Here is a 19,968-nt window from a genome sequence, read left to right as displayed (position 1 = left end):
TCATCTTATTTTATTCGATTGAAAATGAAATTTTACCGCACTGGATTCTATGTTTATTCAACAGAGATGCCGATACTGTAGATTTATATTCATTTGCACAATTGTCCTGCTAATGATAATGATTTGGTCATTTCACGACATTTTGGTTTTCTTACAAAACATCATTGTGATGTGTCATCATTTTGCTTATTAAAATTGTCAAAATTGAAGGATTCATTCATTTATCCCCTTTTCAGCTATCATTCCTCTCCGAAACATTAGATAAATTCAAGAGATTTGAAAAAATGCCTGGCATCCCTGTTGCCCTATACACCGAAACCTCCATTTACTAACTAAACGGGGGTTCGTAAAAAGAAGTAGTTCGTAAAAAAAATTTACGTTATTTGGGATTTGGTTCGTAAAAAGAGTTTTGTGTGATTATTGTGGAAACCGCGCATCATATGTTTATTTTCGGAATGGATGTGAAGAGTAAGTGCAAGAAAATGATGTTTGGGCTCGTTTCAAAATCCAAGATGGCGGCTTCCGGTTTATTGAGATTGCCAAAAACCCCTAACAATATGGGTCGGAACGGAATTGATGAGTAGATGTCGGAAAACGATGTTTAAAGTGGTTCTGAAATCCAAGATGGCGACTTCCGGTTTGTTGATAATACTTGAAAACCCTTACAATATAGGTATTTTCGGAACTGATTAATGAGTAGATATCAGAAAACGATGTTTGAGGTAGTTCTGAAATCCAAGATGGCGACTTCCAGTTTCTTGATAATTCTTGAAAACCGTTACAATATGAGTATTTTTGGAACGGGATTGATGAGTAGATGTCAGAAAACGATGTTTGAGGTAGTTTTGAAATTCAAGATGGCTACTTCCGGTTTGTTGATATTCCTTGAAAACACTTACAATATGGATATCAGAAAACGATGTTTGAGGTGGTTCTGACATCCAATATAATGACTTCCGGTTTCTTGATATTCCCTGAAAACCCTTACATAATGGGTATTTTCAGAACGGGATTGATGAGTAGATGTCAGAAAACAATGTTCGAGGTGGTTCTTAGATCCAAGATGGCAACTTCCGGTTTCTTGATATTCCTTGAAAACCCTTAGAATATGGGTTATTTCGGAAAGATGGGTTATTTCGGAGATTTAAAAGTAGACGTCTGAAAATTATATTTGAGGTGGTTTTGAAATGAAAAACAGTGACTTCCGGTTTATTAGTATCTTTTGAAAGTTTTTGCCATTTTCCTTTAACTTGGTATTCCTTTAAAACACTATACCGTTCCGAAAATATCCATTTTGTATGGATTTTCAAGGAATATCAACAAATCGGAAGTCGGCATTTTGAATTTCAAAACTGCCTCAAACATCGTTTTCTGACATCTGCTCATCAATTCCGTTCCGAAAATACCCATATTGTATGAGTTTTCAAGGAATATTAACAAATCGGAAGTCGCCATCTTGGATTTCCAAAATACCTCAAACATCATTTTCCGGAATCTACTCTTTAAACCCGTTCCAAAAATACTCATATTGTAGTAGTTTCCATGGAGTCGGAAATCGCTTTCGATGAATGACAAAACCTCTTTTTACGAAGTAGGTTTCTAAAAAAAGTTTACGTTATTTGGGATTTGGTTCGTAAAAAAAGATTACGTTATTTGGGATTTGGTTCGTAAAAAGAGGTACGTAAAAAAAGGTAACGTATAAAAAGTGTTCGTAAACGGAGGTTTGGGTGTACTGTCAACTTTCTCTCCATTTCACAGTTTGTTGATAAACTGCAATGTGAAAAATATTGTTTTGCATCGATTGTAATTTTGTCTGTTCATTTAATGAAATATGTACAGCTCATAACTTTTAGAAATTGTTTACCTGTAGAGATTAGAGAGTGATTAGTGATTGGAGTATTTTGGTGTTTCGCGGTAGGTGTATCAGAGTTGATTTAGATCAGTAGGTGTATCAGAGTAGGGTTAGAACACTATTTTTATTTCCAGACAATGAAACCAAGAAGCATATTCGATTGTTTAATTTGGGAGGAAAACGAATTGTACAGTTGTATCGTGACGGGATGCACTTATAGTCAAAAAAAATTTCACTCTGGGAACTTTTCTCGACATGTACTGGCCAAACATCAACACACTGCCAATAATTTGGCACTTGCAAAACCTTTCGCACAACACAACAATGGGAATAAAAAAAGAACGAAAAAACTTACCGTCGTTAGTGATAAAGAAACTATTATTTTGGGTACATTGCAGCTGGCAACTGTGAATTTTCTTTCCTACCGATTTCCTGAAATGGAAGGATTTTTTTTTTTTTTTTGTTTCAATTATAGAGGCTTTAACATTAATGTCATTCGCCTCTTCGGGCCAGAAAAACTTTCTGACCCTATGTGCGGGGTTGGGAATCGAACCCGGGCGGGCGGCGTGAAAGACATCGACTTACCCATCACGCTATACCCGTCCCCAAAGAAGGATTTAAAACACTCGTCGAACCAATATGGAAAGCCGCAGGTTTACACATGAACAGAAAAAATCTAGCATCTTTCGTACATCGGGCTGCTGGAATCACCCGTTCAATGATCAAAGATGAGCTTAACGGAAAACTAATAAGTATAAAAGTTGATAGTGCATCACGCGGTCATCGTACCATTTTAGGTATTAATTGTCAATATTATCACAACGGGAATGTTGTCATACGAATTTTAGGTTAATTCACTGTCCTAAAGTACGGAAAATTTTTACATTTCGTATTATTCTCAATAGCCGCTCGTGAGATAATGCACCAAACTTAGCTGCCACGGTTCAACTAATACGGAACATACTTTCTATGGACGCGGTGGATATCGAGGCATTCATTGACCACAAAGATGTTATTGAGCTGATGAAAAACAGTGGTAGTCACTTAGCCAAAGATGATGAATTCTCCGAAGAAAATGTAGTCTTCGAGTCTTCAGAGCCAAATGAAAGTGATGATGATGATGCTGTTGGAGATGAAATGTTTTCAAGTGAACATACAATCGACAGTAGCGATTCAGGTGCTAAGGGCATGGAAGAAATTTTGAACAGCTCAAGATGCGCGGCTCACACTGCCCAACTGGCCTGCTGGGACATTATAAAGCCTCATGAAAGGAAAATTACAAAAATACAAAAACTCGCAATTAACTTGAGACACCGGAAGTATTCCAAGTTGTTCAAGGAAAATGAAGCTCATTTACCACCGCTGTCAAATAGAACTCGCTGGAATAGTACTCTCCTAATGCTGAAGTCTATTTCAAAACAAAAGTCGTTCTTCAATAACATGAAAAATAAATTTTCTGAAATTGGTGAGTGTTTCGCATTGCAAATGAATATAAAGAGAAAACAAGTGATTAAATCGAAAAGGAAAACCTTGAAACAAACTACTGATCTCAAATTTATATTTTATATTCCAATTATAATAATAACAATAATATGAACTGTTTGTAGATTTTACTCCATTTTGGAAATTTCTTGAAACTTTTTGTGAAGCGTTTGAACCAATGTTCATCTTAACACTACGACTACAAGCACACCATGTTCCGTTATCGGAGTTTTATGCGAACTGGCTTATTTGTTACGCTCAACTTATAACGTTGACAGAAAATGGCACAGGAGTTGTCAGTAGCACTTTTAAAGCAAGTTGAAAAATTAACCGAAACTCTTCAATTCAAATCATGTTTGTATCTTGATCCACGGTTCAATTTTACTGGTTCGAAAAGATTAAGTGCAATAGACAAGGAATTGGTACAGGTAAGATTTTATCTAATTGAATGATACAGCATTGTTTTTCTCGTAGACGTATACTAAAAGGTTGGTAACTGATGAATAGCATATATTAGCTTACTCTGTAGTGATTAGCTTTTCAAATAACAACTCATGATGATTACGATCATTACAAAAAGTTTACAATTTCATTTTTCAGGATTTTATCGTCAAAATAAACGGGAAAATCTCAAGACTGAGAGGAACAACAACTAAAAATCCAGATACAGAGACTGCATTTATTAATAATAATACTTCGGACAGATCTATCGAAGAGACGTTGTCTAATTTCTTTGACGAAGAATATATAAGTGCTGCAGCTCCCAATTCTAGTAATATTTTGATAAAAGAATTGAAAAAATTGGAGATGCGTGAAAAAATATCCATATTGCAAGAGTCGAGAGTCAAAGCACAACAATTTGACTTACTGAAGTGCTTCTTTAGAGGATACGTTAATTTTGAAACTGAATCAGGAATTATTGACAGAATTAGCTGGCAAAATGTGCGACGATCTAGTATGATTAAATCTTTATAAAACGATATCGATATTAAGACGTGTTGGCGTATTTTCCACTTGCAGCGCATCAACATGGAATGGTTTACTAAAACAGCGGTGCTGATATTTTCACGCGGAAATGTGTTTAATGTCGTTGCGATAATTTTTAATAAACACTGAAAATAAAAACCTGTTTCAATCCAATTAGTGGTGTAATGATGCCTTTCTTATATATAATACTGTGGTATTCTATTTAAAATGTTTCTCTTCGATGTTTGAATGAAAGCAAGGGATCGTTTGTGCATTCACTAGTATAACATACAGAATAAAACAGTGCTTTGCTCGCGAAGGTCATCCTTCAGAAAACGAAGTGGGTTCACTATTATTTTATACCTTTCATTTAACCCAAAGATTGGGATTCGGAAGTCGGATCCGGATGAAATTAAGAATTTCCGTATGGGACCAGGAGATCTTTCATTTGAATCAAAGTTTGTCAAAATCGGTTCAGCCATCTCCGAGAAAACCTAGGGAGATTATAACCCACATTATACACACACACACACACACACACACACAGATATATATATATATATATATATATATATATATATATATATATATATATATATATATATATATATATATATATATATATATATATATATATATATATATATATATATATATATATATATATATGTATAGAGAGATAGAGAGAGAGAGAGAGAGAGAGAGAGAGGAGAGAGAGAGCTCAGCTAGATGAACTGAATCGAATGGTATATGACACTTGGCCCTCCGAGAGCCTATTTTTACTAGGCGGTTTTTCAAGTCTATCTATATGAGAAAGGCAATAAAACGATCAGAGATGGTTGATCATAATAATTTATGTAATTTATGTACATTTTATATATTTATTCTTGTTTCCAAATCATACTTGGCGATAGCAACTCTGTTTTAAGATAAAAAATCGATCGTGCTACAAAAATTTATTTGATGCAAATAAATTTGTATATATGGCAACTCTGGCGAATAGCGAACACTCACAAGACAGAATCTTAAGAATCTGATGCAATATGTTGATGTACAAACACATAAAATCAAAACTCACAAATCGTCTCTCAGTGGATTCTAATATTTGATGTGCACTCAGCGCTCATCTGCTGAATGCTTGACACTACGATGTTGAGACGATGTTTTCTCTGCACAAATGGTTACCCAGTTACCAGACCCTGCCAGCTTCGAGCGAAATCAATCTTCAGTTCAGCAACGACATCGCACGGTGTCACATTCAACATATCATGTCAATTGTATGGGTGCGCAGTGCTGCTATTTTGGCGCGCACGAATTTGACATTTCTCTCCCCTACTTTTGTGTACGAGATTCGATGCGAACTCGCCTGAGGGCGCCATGCTCGCAAAAAATGTTGTTGCCAATGATTTGTTCGGGAAATGTGAGAGCTGGATATCTTGTTAATATGATGTCTTTGCAGTTACTCAACTCGCTCAACGATGCTTCTGAAACCGATTTGCAGGTGAGCTGAACTCAGTGATGATGAAGTACTGAGCTGATTATTGCCAGCCCTGGTCCCAAATACTTACTTTGGGAGGGGTATTTTTGGGGCAACTCTGTTGGGGGTCCAGATTTCCGAACACTTTTCTACCGTCCTTTCAAGACGGCCCAGATGGTATACATAAGACCATGGAAGCGGGTCATTTCGCCGAAAGGGTCGTTTCGTCGAAAGAGTAATCTTACTGGAAGGAGTTTTGAACTGAAAATATCGTATAGAGCATAAATATCACCTAATTTTTGAATACTATAAAACTACCCTCTATGCAATGTACTACAGCAGCGATTCCTAACCTGTGATCCGTGAAGTACCGGATGGGCAATTTGAAGTGAAGCATCGGGCAACCCAATAACTTTTGACAGAACTGTCAGAACGACTAATGACATACCGCGTTGGAAGTGCAATTTCGAGACAATTTTATCATGGAACAGCACACACAAAAAGAACACGCTGAAATTGTTTCCGAAATTGCCGAGAATGTGGCCAACTTTTGGCGAAAAATCATCATGTCAGACGTCATTGTCGGTTCTATGAAGCTGAAAACCTTCAATCAATTGAGAAAGAGCTTCCATACGTCTAAAAAGTTACAGTTTGTTGTGGTGTTTGTGCGGATTTGGTGGTTGGTCCCTATTTTATCCAAGACCATCCATGGTTTGAATGGCTACTGGTTTTTAGAGGACGATATATCCGGCGAACGACCAGGTTAAAGCCGTGTATAAAAAAAACAATACATAATAATAATACAGGACGATGCAACATGCCATACAGCTCGACTAACAATCGATTTGTTACGACCATTGTTCCCCGGTGGAGTGGTTACGTAGTCTCAAATTCAATATAATAATGTTTTAAAGTCAATGTAATGATCATGTCGTTTTTTGCTCAAACTTGTGTCTCATTTTTCGTAGATACTATATAATTTTCGAAACAGAAAGTAAATATATTTCCAGCGGACAAAATTAATTTTTAACCACTGTAGTATCACATTCAAGTCTAGCGGTTTTTCAAACAAGAACGGCTGACGGTGATGCCGCAGGAGACATCTGTTCATTTGCGCTTAGTTAATGAGAATGTACCGTGCCAGGTAAATACACCAAAGCAAATGCTGTGATGCTTAGCAGTTAATAAAGTCCATAAGTTTTCCTAGGGATCCCATTTTGAGGATCAGGCTGAAAATTTTCAATAAAAAGAGTATTCTTTCTGAGGTAAATAAGGGGTAGTGAATTTATCAATTTTCACAAACTAACAGATCGGCTGAAAAGTTCGTATCGTTTCTATGAGAGGGCGCCACTAGAATTAAATCCACACCATTTTCAGTTAGTACCAACCTTCAAAAGATACGTGTATAAATTTGACAGCTGTCTGATTATTAGTTTGTGAGATATTGCATTTTGAGTGAAGGTTTTGTTATTGTGAAAAAAATGGAAAAAAAGGAATTTCGTGTGTTGATGAAACACTACTTTTTGATGAAAAAAACTGCCGCCGATACCAAAAAATGGCTTGATGAGTGTTATCCAGACTCTGCACCGGGCGAAGCAACAATTCGTAAGTGGTTTGCAAAATTTCGTACTGGTCATATGAGCACCGAAGACGATGAACGCAGTGGACGTCCAAAAAAGGCTGTTACCGATGAAAACGTGAAAAAAATCCACAAAATGATTTTCAATGACCGTAAAGTGAAGTTGATCGAGATAGCTGACACCCTAAAGATATCAAAAGAACGTGTTGGACATATTATTCACGAATATTTGGATATGGGAAAGCTTTTTTGCAAAATGGGTGCCGCGAGAGCTCACAATCGATCAAAAACAACAACGAATTGATGATTCTGAGCAGTGTTTGGAGCTGTTATATCGAAATAAAACCGATTTTTTTCGTCGATATATAACAATGGACGAAACATGGCTCCATCACTTCACTCCGGAGTCCAATCGACAGTCAGCTGAGTGGACTGCACGCGATGAACCGAACCCAAAGCGGCCGGTAAGGTTATGGCGTCTGTATTTTGGGATTCGCATGGTATAATTTTCATCGACTACCTTGAAAAGGGAAAAACCATCAACAGTGACTATTATATAGCGTTATTAGAGCGTTTGAAGGACGAAATTTCAAAAAAACGGCCTCATTTGAAGAAGAAAAAAGTTTTGTTTCATCAAGACAATGCACCGTGTCACAAGCCGATGAAAACCATGCTGAAATTGAACGAATTGGGCTTCGAATTGCTCCCTCATCCACCGTATTCTCCAGATTTGGCCCCCAGTGACTTTTTCCTGTTCTCAGACCTCAAGAGAATGCTCGCTGGTAAAAAATTTAGAAGCAATGAAGAGGTAATCGCTGAAACTGAGGCCTATTTTGAGGCAAAGGACAAATCGTACTACAAAAATGGTATCGAAAAATTAGAAGATCGCTATAATCGCTGTATCGCCTCTGATGGCAATTATGTTGAATAATAAAAACGAGTTTTGGCAAAAAAATGTGTGTTTCTATTAAACGATACGAACTTTTCAGCCGAACTGTTAAGATTTAAGGGGTGGGTAGGGTCTAACACTTTTGATAAATCATTTATTATTTTCTTTCAATTTTCTGATAGTAAAACATTTCAAGAATATTCTGTGAAATTTTCAAAAATATCGGAACAAAACTCAGCATGTTATGTGCCTTTATTTTTACTTATCTCATACTGCGAAGAAGTAAGACCTCGGCGAACTGGCGCAAGATTTCTGCATAGATTGACTTCAAAACTTGACAAAACATTCTTGAAATGTTTTATTATAACAAAATACAAAAGAAAAAATATGATTTTCTAATATGTTAGACCCTACGGGCTCCCTTGAGTGGTAAATTGTTTCCATCGATTTTTTAGACAAAAACTTTAAACGAGTTTTTCTCGAAAGCAGGTTTTGAAAGTCCGTGTCCAAAAACTACTGCAGCAGTTTTGTTCAAATTTTTCACATACTTTCTACAAATAAAAACCAGATCCCAACGTTTTCCTTTTCGTTGTTCGTTACTTCGGGGAGGTTTTACAGCTACAAAATGGCGGATTTTGTCGTGAAAAATCGTAGTTTTCACTTTGAACAACCACCAAAAATTAAAAAAAAAAACATCAAACAGAAACGTTGGGGTCTAGAAAAACTTCTACTCTAACTATGCTGCGTTCATTTGTTCACTTCTTGTTAGTCTGCACTGAGATACAGTGGACACCGCAAATCATGATTTTTAAGAAGCATCTTCAAAAATACCTCTTCACCGACTTATTTCTCAATATTTTTCCACGAAAAAAATTACAAAATGTTGTCCGAATGATGCTCTTTATCATGCACAAAATTCGAATTTATTTTGTTGAACGAGTCCCTTTTTCAATTCTTCGGATGCTTTCGCTTTTTCTGAGATATGTTCCTTGAAACGAATGTCTAGTGTTCTCTTTGTTTGTCTGATGTATATTTTATCGCAATGAGGACACGAGATTTTGTATACTCCAGACTTTATCAAATTCTCTGTAGGATCTTTTGTGGAACCTAGTAAAGTTTTCAATTGGTAGTTCATACTGCTGAATACTAAATCTAAACCAAATATTTTTAAGTTTTGATTTTAATGGGTGTGAAATATTTCGATTGAAGTCCACCGATATTCTTTTAAAATTTTCAGAAAGGGGGGTCAAAGTTGTAAGTAATTGTTTTTTCAACAGTCTTATTTTTTTTATTGAAGATGGTTTGAATGGTATGTTCTGGATATCCATTGAACTTTTCAATTTCGAAAATAAAGTTTTTCTCTTTTATCGCAGCATTTTTTCTAAGGGGCAAGGATAGCATTCTGTGAATCATATGGTGGAATGCTGCCATTTTGTGTTGATGGGAATGATTAGAAGTATTTGGTATGACACGGTCCGTATTGGTCGGCTTTCTATATATTTCGAAAGTTAAGGATTTTGCGTCCCGGACAATAAGAATATCCAAGAAAGGTAAACTGTTGTCTTTCTCTTCCTCATAGGTGAATTTAATGTTTTTATGTGAATTATTATCTCCCCCAGCGATTAGGTAATAATCCCTGCTTATTTAAAAGTTCTTCAAGGTTTGCCATAAATAATTCACATAAAAACGGGGAGAGTGGATTACCCATTGGTGCCCCTCCCAAGTAGCACGTTAAGATGCTGTCCTGTATTTTTCTACAGAACAACGCAATTTTTCTGTGTTGTGCAACATATCTTTAAGTTCTTCCGTTGACACGAACATTTATTCACAATTATTGTGCAACTGATACAAAAACTCATGCATCAATCCCATTACAAATGCAGCAATTAAATCAGCGAAAAAACAATTGTGAAACTCATGGGAACTACTATGTAATGTAAACAAGAATTGAATTGATGTTTACAAAAACATAGCAAACATAATTTCTAATGAATAAGTTTCACATTTGATTTTCAATACAACTGTCCGTAACACCAACATGGAACTTTAAAAATATTCTGCACATAATAATAAATGGTAATACAATATATTGTAGAATCGATCTTTTATGTTTTATGGTGGAACATGTCTTCGTACGTTTGAAATTTTCAAGCGCCTTTGAATGTACGTGTTTTGATGATTGCACATCAATTTCTATGAAAATAACAATCTATTCTTTTCAATGAAAATGATCGGGAGAGCATTTGCAATATGTATAAGAAAGTTATCAAACATTCATACACCATTTCAGCCAATTCAATCATATTGATATTCAATTAATCTGAAAAATCTTGAAATGAATTTTTCTTCAATATGTTACAATATGGCATCGAGAATAACAGTGTGTTGAAAAGAAAATGGTTCACCCAACGTAATGATTTATTTTGCCTAAATAAAAGGAAATATAAGCATGTAAATATTGAAAAGAGAAATTTTTGTTATTATTTTTATCAAAATAGTTGTTTTTAATTTTATCAAACTAGTTGACTTAAAAAACAATATAGTTTAGTCATTCATCTTAGTGAACCCGACATTTGTGATACGCACTGTAGGTATTATTTTGGTGAGCCCATGTGCTTTAGTTGCAAAAACAAGTTGTTCAAGCGGTAATATATAACTATGAGAGTAACTATGATGAACTTAACTTTTCGTTCAATATCTTTAAAAAGTGATGTCAGGTCTGTTCATTTTTTTCGCGAGATAAAAACCGGATACAAATTATCTCATTGTTTTTTGTTTTCATTGCATATATAATGCTGTATTTCTGGAACTTTTATGATAATATTCTCATGTCGGCAAGTTTTGCGTTCATTTCAAGCAGATAAACCTGGTACAACTTATTTACAAGTTTCGAATTTAGTTTCTAAAAATGAAGAAAACTGCACACACTGACCTAAAATTTCATGAGGCAGTCAAGACAAAGCGGACTCGGCAGCGAAATAGTTTTTCTGCGAGGTTTTCAACTCGGCTTATCAGTTTTTGCCTTGCAAAGAGCATAATTTCACTATTTTTTTCTTCGCAAAAGATATACAGCCATTTCGGCATATATTGAGTCCGATACAATTATGACAGCCATTTTAAAATTTTTTGATAAGTTGAACAATTGTAAGTTGAACAACTTATCAAGTTGTTCAACTTATCAAAAATGTTCCAAATGACTGCCATAATTGTATCGGACTCAATATATATCGAAATGGCTGTTTATCTCTTGTGAAGGAAAAAATAGTGACGATGCGAAAATTTTGGCAGAGCTTCTATAACTACTAGTGCAACGTGGGCAAGTTGGTGATTTGCTGCACAATTATTTTAGATATACTTAAAATTGTTCTATAGTGATTTTTTCGGTATTATCGTGAAACTTAACAGGTATAAGTTGCACAACCGATTTTAATATATTTAAACATCTTTATGAACATATTTAACATAAAAAATTATTCTAAAACAATTGTAGAACCTCTAGAAAATTCAATAAGTTACATTTGATACTTGTGCTTGTAATTGTTTATAAAATTCCCCTCTGAATTTGAAATAAATCCATGCAAAGCCGGGTTAGAGTAAGATAAGACCGTACTTTGCATTTCCATAAACTACTACTATTTTGTTGAAGTAACCAATCTTCCAACAGATTGATTGAGTCCTTCACCGGGACACTCCAACAGAAATTTAGTAAAAAAAAAGTGTCATAGCGGACCCTGTATATATAAAAATTCAGAGGTCACCCTTTGTACCGGATGGATGGATTTACATGATTCTTTTTTTGTTTGATCTGTTTTTACCACCACCGGGTTCGTGCATCAAAAAGGCGGGTGGGTAATGTCAGAGACATAACTGGATGTTGTGAATACGAAAACAACTGACATGTTCCTTAACACTTCCGAATATCAATTAGTTAATCAATTGTATAAATTATGCAAGCATTCTCCTTTTCCACATTTTTCGCAAAAACAAAGAAGGCATCACTTGATCTCGATAACTGTGAATTTCACACAGCGAAAAGTGCACAAATCTAACCAAACTGTTCTAGATTTGCACTAAACTGAGGATATTCGCTCTTATTCTGAATAACGTCGTATCGATTTTACGATCGTATTTCATTTGTATTAATAATAACGCTAGCAAAATCAAAGGTAGCTAAGATTCGATCGAGCCGCATTCGATCGAAAAATCTATACGTCGTTATTCAGAATAAGGGTGATTTCCCTTCAATTTGCGAACAACAAATCCTAATAGTTTTTTTGAAAACTTGTAGAGCCATTAGAACGGTTGATTTTGTGTAATGCTCTCTACCGTTGTTTTTTCACCAATGCAAATGACTGGTAGCTGTGACGTAATCGCTCTTGCCGAAAGAAAGCGAAACTAGCTTTGCAAACGACACAAAATACATCTGCCCGCAGTGGCGATAGAATCCAAACTGATCCAATTTTTGTTGAGAGGTTTGTTTTTACGTGATTTCGTTTGTAGCTTTTTCACTAATGGACGGTCCTAACGGCTATAAAAATAGCCGTATACAGAATTTTAATGTCGATTATTTCATTTCGGATTTGTATAATTTATTGAAAGAAACTATCAATATGCTGTAGGGTTTCGTTTCTAGCATTCAGAAGGACCAAATTGAGGAACTCACTGCGATATTAAGCACTGTACGGAACATTTTTCTCGAACGATTTGTTGTACAGCAGCAGATATTTTGATCTCTTCCTCTAGAACGCGTTCTAATTGGATGGTGTTAACATGGGTCAAATGAGACAGGTTTTTCAGAAGTGTCCTATTAAAATACATCAATGCTTTTTCTATACACGCTTAAGTTGAAAAATTTCGATTCTATTGGTAGTTAGATTATATAAATCCTTTCACAGATCACTGAGCTATGAGCTTTAAAAATACGAGAAAGGCAAACGCGCCTTATGGATTATCCTCTTTGATACTCGTTTATACCAAACATTTCAGAATAGTTTAATATTGAACTATTTGAGATTATGTCACACAACTGAAAATTTTATCATAAAATTGTGATCATATTTCCGATGGCATGTAGCATAAATTATGTTGATTCGTTAGATGCAACAAGAGATATTCACGATCAAAAACTTATCACTCTCTCAGAGGGTAACTTTTGAAAAGGCACCCCATATTAAAGTAAATCGTAATCACTACAAAAAATTTAAAAATTTGCCGGATAAGTTGTAAAAATCCATAAAGTTGTTGTATGGAGAATGGAATTTTCCGTTGAAAAAGTCGCCTATGTTGTGTGTATGTGTTTCGCCGTCAAAGAAAAGAATACTAGATCGTAGAAAGAATCGCTTGGCGCACAACGGGTTCTTTTGTTTGGATATTTCACATGCCACGTGCTGAATTGGGTATCAAAATTATTGCTAGACAAATAACATAATGACGGAATGTTCAGTCATATGTTTTAGCAAACCCCTGTAGGCCGGAGAAAAAGTTCTGATATCATTTACCAGTTGATGTATTGTGTTCAATGGAGTCAGATGAATAGTATTGGTCATCGCGGACGCGAGTTACAATAATCAGAATATTTTAGAATGAATCAATGAAAAGATTGCGCTGTAGAGGCGGTATAGTAAAACTAAGAGATTTTCTTTGCATTTTGCTTTCTAATGATTAGGATTACAAGAATCGCACATAATAAGTGGTAATTAGATCAATGCTCAAGATGCTTACCAAAATGGAACGAGACTGTCATTGTATAATTCATATTCTGTGAAGAATGTTCAAATTGGTAAAATGAATATCAAATTAAAATTCAAGCGTCGTCTCTCCATGCAACCAAAAGATCCACAGTACCTGAAAAATATCCACTATATTAGAGCTCTTAAGCACGCGTGGCACTTTTTGGCAACTTGAACGTACAGAACATGTTCCTTTATGTCGAAGCCATTAGAGAGAAATCTCTGTTCAGTGCTTTAATTCAAAGGATGTGATGATAATCTGTACATTTGTTCAATGTTTGCTTAACAGAAGTATTTCACATTTTCACATTAATTGTTGGTGATATTTCTTTTTTGGGCTAAATCGAATTTGTGTCGAATTCTGTTGATTATAGGTTAATCAGAAAAATAATGCAGAGAAACGTTAACCACTTAGTCGTTTGACAATTCTGCTGTCCGAAAACATAAGTTCGAACAAATAACAAATCGGCGAGACGAAGTTCGACGGGCCAGCTAGTATTTTAATAAATCTCCTCCATTATTCAATCAACCATTCCGAAATCAACAAGTCATACCAAGGGGTGGGCCGCTTAGAACAGTGTGCCAGTCACATAACAACACAATGCACTGGTGCATTGATCAATATTGGCACTTTAGTTTTCATTCAGTTGCACAGGTTGCGCCACACAAAGGGCTCACTTTTGACAAGTAGCCGTTTCTATCGTATTTTCAAAAATTCAACAAACCCGAAACTATGGAAAATGATCTATCTCTCAGATCAAAGGAAATCAATTATGCAAATAGACCCTCGGTTTTTAATAAGGCTCCAAAACAATTCAACATTCAAATGGAATCTTAAGCCATAAATCAAATATTGTTCATAAACAGAATTTCAAGAATATGAACAAATTCCTATGAATGATGAAGATGAATTGAACGAGGTTTAGTTAATTTCTTTTTTTTACTTCTGCGTTACCTTATTTTTTAATTTTATAGGGCAACGGCTCCCTATTTCATCTGAGCTCCTATTTCCATCTCATCCCTTCACCTCATATCTTTGAACATGAATAATATTTTACAACCTACCGGAAGCAAACTGTGAAATGTTTTAAAATGATTTGAAAAGCTATTGTCACACTTTCCTATTGAAAGAAATGGTTTTAAATTTTTCGGTGATTGTTTTTTTCATATAAAATAAACTTACTTTTCAATTTAGGACACACTTTCGTCTCAAGATTTACAGTTCGTCATGTTTCTGAATATCTACTAATCGATTCGTTTCAAAACATGATCACTATTTCGCACAATTACACTACCATTGAATGCTGGATGACTTCATAATTAGTTATGTTCACTTGCCACTTGTTTAGTTAACGATTAAAAACTTCAAAATTTACCCGACAAGCAATAAAAGTCTTCAAAAATATGAGATGAAAGTTTTTCACTTCGTTCACTTGATTGCGCTTTGTTTTCATCTCATTTGGTTTCGCAAAGTTGTCAAGTTATCTCATAATGTTACAAAACAAAAATTGTTTAACTTCTTCAAATTATCATCAAAAAGTATTTTTTTGGTATCCGTAACATTAGTTTAATTATATTATTGATATTAATATTTCAATAAAACTGTTTCTGCTTTGAATATTACCAGAAATAACGTGTTAAATACTAATGAAATAACCATTGTGGCAAATCTAGTAGCACTGGTTTCATTCCGCTATACGCCAACATAACGCTGTGAAGTGTGTGTATGTTTCATCGGCTGTGCACAGAGATGCCAGGTATTTTCATAGAAAATATGTATTACTTTGCATAGAAAGTCTATATCAGTTCTATCTGTTTTCACTAATAAAATGATGTTAAAAGATAGTTCTTTAGATCTCCGTAAGTCATTGCCCCATTAATTAGATAATTCAACGAGTAAATTATAAAGTAAAGTAAATTAATTAAAATCCTGGTGGGTACGGTTGTATCGTTTGAGTTGTATATCTGGCAGCGGTAAGGCAGTCGGTCACCAGAATGTCTGCAAGCCATATTTTTCCAGCTGACAGCAATTAGTCAGCCATCTGGCAGCCATGCGAATGCGGGTGAGAGTGTAATAGTGGAATATTTTGTTTTGATTGCTGTCGCCATTGCTAATTTATAGGATGAATAAAAGATCAACGGTAGGATGGATAAAAATCCATTGAGATGAAATTAGGAGCAGAGTAGTGGAAACATCATTAGTGTTTTTAGCTGTTTTATAAATATTAGTTGAATTTTCAAGAAATGTGAATCAATTTTCAACGTGGAGCAAGGCGAATGAAGCAGTAATATGAAATAGTTACAGTGATTTTAATGGCTAAATCGGGGTTTGAAGGCGACGTCCTTACAAATGAGATGAAATAGGGAGCCCTTACCCTAGTAATCGTAATGACCCATTAAAACATTAGTGATTAATCTTTTTTGTGTTGTTGGCATCTCGTTGGCGGAAGTATAAAAATTTGCAATTACCCGCAGGCTAAAATTATTATTAGCGCAAGTTACATTAATTACAGCAAGTGATTCAAATCCAAATAAGGGATTCAGATTTAAAAGACACGAAAAGAAAACAGTTGCGGGAAATATTAACAAATTTTCAGGACCTTTTCCAACCAGTTGACGGTAAATTATCTTTTACAACAAAAACAAAAGTGAAAATCCAGCGACATGTGATGACAATATCATATCCTAAATCTTACCCATACCCCCAAAAACAGAAGTGGAAAAACAAATCAATAAATTATTAGAAGATGGAATTATTTGTCCTTCTAAATATTCAATTCAATTTGGATAGGATCTGATGCTGCTGATACAAAAAAATAATAGATTAGTTATTGATTTCAGAAAACTAAACATAAAAACAATGAGTGACTGTTACCCAATTTTTGATACTTCTACAGTTTTGGAAATTTTACGAATTCGTTCGTGCCATTTGCTCTTAAAAACACCCCGAGTATATTTCAAAGAGTAATGGATGATATTCTTAGAGAATATAATTGGGAGAATTCGCTTTGTATACATTGATGATATATCATCAACGGTAGGCAAAACTTTCGAAAAATATTTGAAAGATACTGAAACGGGAAGCTAATTTCCTAATTCAACCTGACAAATGTGAGGTTCTTGAAAGTGAATTTGATTTTTTAGGATTCATTGTACCAGAAAATGGTTTAATGCCGAATCCAAAGAAAATTGAAGTCATTAAAAATTACCCACATTTTGTTTAATTTTGTTAAAAACTATGCAAAATTCCTGCTAAACTTTTGAATAAATTTTTGAAAGTCACTAATGGACACCGACAAATTTCCAAAAAATTACACGAAGTAGTGATGGAATAAAAGGCTTCAAATTATTAATGGAAATATTATCTTCGGAAGACAATTCAACATTCCTAGATTTTAGAAAACCCTTCTTTCATAATGAAGAAAGACCCATTGCATTTACTTTAAAAACTTTCTCTAGCACAGAAAAAAAATAGGCAACCAATGAAAAATACATGCTTGCTATTGATTGGGAAATACATTCTTTCAGCAATTTTATTTATGGTCATAAAATAATTATATTATTTCAGCCAACATTACATTAACATTAATTTTCCAAAAATTTTGTTGCTTTTGAATCAGCTGCTCGCAAGTGTAAAATCGCCTTTCAATGTTTCTCGATTTCAGTTCAAATGGCACCCCTTTCGAATCATTGCCATGGGTTTTAATCATACAGAAACTACTTCCAATGATTCTGCAAGCTCTTCTTGGGTTTGACTCGGGACTCTTCATCGAGTAACGCCTCCACATGTTTGTCTTCGAATTTTATTGGTTGTCCAGAACGCTGAAATCTCCATTTTTGAAACGTCGGAACCATTTCCTAGATGATTTATCAATTGGACCATTATCACCATAAACATTCACAAGCGTTTGATGCGCTTTTGCTACATTTTGCTTCCAGTTAAAAACAGAAACCTAAAACTTCTCGCAAATGCTGCTTACTCAACACAAAATTGCTCATAATTAATACTGTGAAGAACATGGTTTGTGAAGAAAAACTCTAAGCAATATGAACTGAATATTAATGACGGTTGTCTAACCTCTTGAAACTATCGACATCAGCCGTTACTGTTCAATATTTATAACAGCCAGAGCCATCTTTTGAAAACGAGCCGACCTAATTTGTACTGCCACTATGACCTTTATCCAATATTAGTTTATTTCAAACTGATTTTTCAAGTAAAATTTACTATAAAATAGTTTGCCAAAAAATTGACAGGAACGCACAAATTAAATATTTGTTAATTTTACCAAAATATATATTGAAACCAACTTTTCCACTGAGAAAAATCAAATATCTAGTTTTGCAATCAAATAAATCGTTTATTTAGTTACTTTTTTCAATATTTTTCTCTGCTTGTATATGTGAGTGTTTAACACATTAACTCTTCCTTATGTAAATTAGCTAATTTATTATTCTCCTCATCCAAAATATTGTAACTGTTATACACGAGAAGCAGCCTGAAAAAGTGGAACGAATGGACCAAAAGATCGAATCACTGTAAGTTCCTGAACAAATTGCATTGTCAGTGCGAGATACGAAAAAACGGTTTATTATCTTCCCGATTAATGGGTTTGCTTCAATGGTCGAATGAAAAACAACTTATTCCACATTTTACCGGACAATCAATAAAACAGCATGGTGTCTCGGTTAAGGGTCGATTCACAACATGATGATATCCTTCATAATTATTTCATGAGCACATTTCCACTTGCCCGATGCCGTTCCCTACTTTTACTGAACCAGAAGAGGATGAACAAGAAGGAACCGATCCTGGCAAGATGAATTCTCTCCGTGCGCCGAATAAGTAATACTTTTTATAACTAGTGAAATTCAACTCACCTTAAACAGTATAAATGATCGGTAAACTGTTCTGAAAATAAAAAGATTAAAAACAAGCATTAGTTTCAAATCAATACAGAATACCAAATGAAAATGCAACAAAATTTTGGAAACGAACCAAAAAAAAAACACACCTCGAAACTCGGAACCAGAAACTCAGATTCGTTGACCTCTTCCAAGCGCAAACGAGTAGCACAATAAATCGGCAAAAGAGGTCTTCGCTTCGTTATGGGGCCGGTGGATCTTCCTGGCTCCGACTACAATTAAGAAGCCGGGTTGTTCAGGAACCTGTCTTTTGGGGTTTCTTGTTTTTTGTTTTGCCATTTTTTTTTTGTTGACGCACAAACCTTTTTCGTTTCGCGTTGCCAACTGGCTATACGGTTGTGTGTTTGTTGCTTCTGTTGATTCGTTTCTGTTGCATATTTTAAATGGTGTGAACAAGCCTACTATGTATATGCGGGATTGTGACTTTAAATGTCAATAAGTACGTTTTGTAAAATGATTTCGCTAGAAACGATCAATATCTCCAATTTCTACCACAATCCAAACGTAAAATATTCTCATCATGGATCCAACGCGAATATCTCACTCGATTTTTTTTCCTTCTGAACACCGAAAAAAAAAGCTCCAGCCTAATAACGCGTTCCCGTGTTATTTATGGCTTACCATTATCACGGTTGTGAATATTTTATTCTGGCTCGTTTCCTCAATCAACTGCCGCCGTATTTCTCGTAGCAATTTGTCCTGCGGACGATCATTTCTCATTGGTGATTTCTTTGCTTTAGAAGAAATAAAAATCATCAGAATCTTCTCATCATTGCTCTGGTGGTGAAATCGGTGTGCTTTGCACCTTCTCGGCCGTACGTCAATAGTTCGATAAATTATTCAACGGATGTGTGAGGAATGGCAGCTCAGCTACGTTTGGCAACCCATCAAATGGCAGGCAGGTGAAATGATAATTTTACAGGAACGAAACTGACCAGATTATGCATGTTTTTGGAAGGAAATTTGTTTTAGATTCGGGAAGCGTTCTGTGCTCGAAATGATTTGATAAAAAAAAACTCAATATATATGTTGCTTGTATGACAAATTTCCCAAATTCAGATAATATTC

The 19,968-nt window shown here is 35.0% G+C and overlaps 1 pseudogene; it reads left to right on the top strand.

Moving 5' to 3' along the window:
- The first annotated feature begins 1,601 nt into the window (after positions 1 to 1,601).
- The window catches only part of LOC131429261 (uncharacterized), a 32,769-nt pseudogene continuing 14,402 nt past the window's right edge, over positions 1,602 to 19,968 (top strand).

This window comes from Malaya genurostris, chromosome 2 (genome assembly GCF_030247185.1).
Source record: "Malaya genurostris strain Urasoe2022 chromosome 2, Malgen_1.1, whole genome shotgun sequence".
NCBI lineage: Eukaryota > Metazoa > Arthropoda > Insecta > Diptera > Culicidae > Malaya > Malaya genurostris.
The sequence above is the reverse complement of the archived record's forward strand: the minus strand, read 5'-3'. Positions and strand labels throughout refer to the sequence as shown.